The sequence below is a fragment of the Arachis duranensis genome, chromosome 3 (assembly GCF_000817695.3).
Source record: "Arachis duranensis cultivar V14167 chromosome 3, aradu.V14167.gnm2.J7QH, whole genome shotgun sequence".
Lineage (NCBI taxonomy): Eukaryota > Viridiplantae > Streptophyta > Magnoliopsida > Fabales > Fabaceae > Arachis > Arachis duranensis.
The window spans coordinates 34,938,253-34,942,130 of NC_029774.3; positions in this window are offsets into that span (position 1 = coordinate 34,938,253).

A 3,878-nucleotide genomic window follows, 5' to 3' on the forward strand; every position below is an offset into this window, starting at 1 on the left:
GAAGGATCAACAAAAGCCTCAACAAGGCTTTAATAATGGTGGAAGAAACAGGCTAAGCAATAACTAGCCTTTTCCATCATCTTCTTAGCAACAGACAGATAATTCTGAATAGAGCCCCTCTAATTTAGCAAATTTAGTCTCTGATATGTCTAAGGCCACTTTTAGTTTCATGAGTGAAACAAAGTCCTCCATCAGAAATTTGGAGGCACAAGTGGGCCAGCTGAGTAAGAAAGTCACTGAAACTCCTCCCAGTACTCTCCCAAGCAATACAGAAGAGAATCCAAGAGGAGAGTGCAAGGCCATTGATGTAATCAATATGGCCGAATGCACAAGGGAGGATAAGGATGAAAATCCTAGTGAGGAAGACCTCCTGGGACGTCTCTCAAACAAGAAGGAGTTCCCTATTGAGGACCTAAAAGAATCTGAGGCTCATATAGAGACCATAGAGATTCCATTAAATCTCCTTCTGCCATTCATGAGCTCTGAAGATTATTCTTCCTCTGAAGAAGATGAAGATGTAACTAGAGAGCAAGTTGCTCAATATCTAGGAGCCATCATGAAACTGAATGCTAAGTTGTTTGGTAATGAGACTTGAGAAGGTGAACCTCCCTTGCTCATTAGTGAACTAGATACATGAGTTCAGAAAACTTTACCTCAAAAGAGATAAGATCCTGGTAAATTCTTAATACCCTGTACCATAGGCACCATGACCTTTAACAAGGCTCTGTGTGACCTGGGGTCAGGCATAAATCTTATGCCACTTCTGTAATGGAAAAACTGTAGATCATTGAGGTACAGCCTGCCTTATTCTCATTACAATTGGCAGATAAGTCAGTAAGACAAGCTTATGGATTAGTAGAGGACGTGTTGGTAAAGTTTGAAGGCCTTTACATCCCTGCTGAATTCATAATCTTAGACACTAGGAAGGAAGAAGATGAATGCATCATCCTTGGAAGACCTTTCCTAGCCACAGCAGAAGCTGTGATAGATGTTAACAGAGGAGAATTAGTCCTTCAATTGAATGGGGATTACCTTGTGTTTACGACACACGGCTATCCTTCTATAACAAGGAAGAGTAAGCATGCAGAGCTTCTCTCAATACAGAGTCGGACAAAGCCCCTACAATCAAACTCTAAGTTTGGTGTTGGGAGGCCACAACCAAACTCTAAGTTTGGTGTTGAACCCCCATATCCAAACTCTAAGTTTGGTGTTGGGAGTCCACAACATTAACCTGACCACCTTTGTGGCTCCATGAGAGTCCACTGTCAAGCTATTGACATTAAAGAAGCGCTTGTTGGGAGGCAACCCAATTTTTATTTATCTAATTTTATTTTTATTTAATTGTTATTTTGTGTTTTAGTAGGTTCATGATCATGTGGAGTCACGAAAAAATCATTAAAATTAAAAACAGAATCAAAAACAGCAGAAGAAAAATCACACCCTGGAGGAAGGACTTACTGGCGTTTAAACGCCAGTAAGGTGCATCTGGCTGGCATTCAACACCAGAACAGAGCATGAAGCTGGCGCTGAACGCCAGAAACAAGCAACATCCTAGCGTTTGAACGCCAGGAATATGCCCTGAGGAAAGCTGGCGCAGAACGCCAGTAACAAGCATGGAACTGGCGTTCAACGCCAGAAACATGCTGCACATGGGCGTTAAACGCCCAGAACGTGCACCACTTCGGCGTTTAAACGCCAGAATGGTATGCTAAGGCATTTTACATGCCTAATTGATGCAGGGATGTAAATCCTTGACACCTCAGGATCTGTGGACCCCATAGGATCATCTTAGGATCTGTGGACCCCACAGGATCCCCACCTAACATATTCCCACCTTACCTCCTAATTAATCCTATAACACACTTTCCCAAAAACCCTTCACCAATCACCTCAACCTCTCTTCCCAATTACCCCCTTCACCACTCACATCCATCCACTCTTCCCCATAAACCCCACCTACCTTCAAAATTCAAAAATCTTTTCCACTCAAACCTACCCTAAATGGCCGAACCTACCCTCTCCCCCCTCCCTATATATATCCCTCCATTCTACTTCATTTTCACACAACACAACCTCCTCTTCTATACCTTGGCCGAACCTACACCTCCCCTTCTCCTCCCTATTTTCTTCTTCTTCTTCTTCTCTTCTTTCTTCTCTTACTCGAAGGCGAGCAATATTTTAAGTTTGGTGTGGTAAAAGCATAAGCTTTTTGTTTTTCCATTACCATTAATGGCACCTAAGGCTGGAGAATCCTCTAGAAAAGGGAAAGGGAAGACAAAAGCTTCCACATCCAAGTCATGGGAGATGGAAAGATTCATCTCCAAAGCCCATCAAGACCACTTCTATGATGTTGTGGCAAAGAAGAAGGTGATCCTTGAGGTCCCTTTCAAGCTCAAGAAAAATGAGTATCCGGAGATCCGACATGAAATCCGAAGAAGAGGTTGGGAAGTCCTAACCAATCCCATGCAACAAGTCAGAATTTTAATGGTTCAAGAGTTCTATGCCAATGCATGGATCACTAGGAACCATGATCAAAGTATGAACCTAAATCCAAAGAACTATCTTACAATGGTTCGGGGGAAATACTTAGATTTTAGTCCAGAAAATGTGAGGTTGACATTCAACTTGCCCATAATGCAAGGAGATGCAAGCCCCTACACTAGAAGGGTCAGCTTTAATCAAAGGTTGGACCAAGTCCTTATGGACATATGTGTGGAAGGAGCTCAATGGAAAAGAGACTCCAAAGGCAAGCCGGTTCAACTAAAAAGACTGGACCTCAAGCCTGTGGCTAGGGGATGGTTGGAGTTCATTCAACACTCCATCATCCCCACTAGCAACCGATCTGAAGTTACTATGGATCGGGCCATCATGATTCATAGCATCATGATTGGAGAGGAAGTAGAAGTTCATGAAGTCATCTCCCATGAATTATACAAAATAGTCGATAAGTCCTCTACTTTGGCAAGGCTAGCTTTTTCTCATCTTATTTGCCATCTATGTTACTCAGCTGGAGTTATCATAGAAGGAGACATCCTCATTGAGGAGGACAAGCCCATCACTAAGAAAAGGATGGAGCAAACAAGAGAGCCCACTCATGGAGCCCAAGGGACGCATAAGGAAGCTCATCACCAAGAAATCCCGGAGATGCCTCAAGGGATGCACTTTCCTCTTAAAAACTATTGGGAACAACTCAACACTTCTTTAGAAGATTTGAGTTACAATGTAGAACAATTAAGGGTGGAACATCAAGAGCACTCCATCATTCTCCATGAAATAAGAGAAGATCAAAGAGCAATGAGGGAGGAGAAACAAAGGCAAGGAAGGGACATAGAAGAGCTTAAGGACATCATTGGTCCTTCAAGAAGAAGACGCCACTAAGGTGGACTCATTCCTTGTTCTTATTTCTCTGTTTTTCGATTTTTATGCTTCATGTCTATTTATGTTTTGTGTCTCTACTTCATGATCATTAATATGTAGTAACTATGTCTTAAGGCTATAAATAATTCCATGAATCCTTCACATCTCTTAAATAAAAAATGTTTCTAATTCAAAAGAACAAGAAGTACATGAATTTCAAAAACCGTCCTTGAATTTAATTTAATTATATTAATGTGGTGACAATACTTTTTGTTTTCTGAATGAATGCTTGAACAATGCATATTTTTGATCTTGTTGTTTATGAATGTTAAAATTGTTGGCTCTTGAAAGAATGATGAACAAGGGAAATATTATTGATGATCTGAAAAATCATAAAATTGATTCTTGAAGTAAGAAAAAGCAGTGAAAAAGCAAAGGCTTACGAAAAAAAATTAGAAAGAAAAAGAAAAAGCAAGCAGAAAAAGCCAATAGCCCTTAAAACCAAAAGGCAAGGGTAAAAA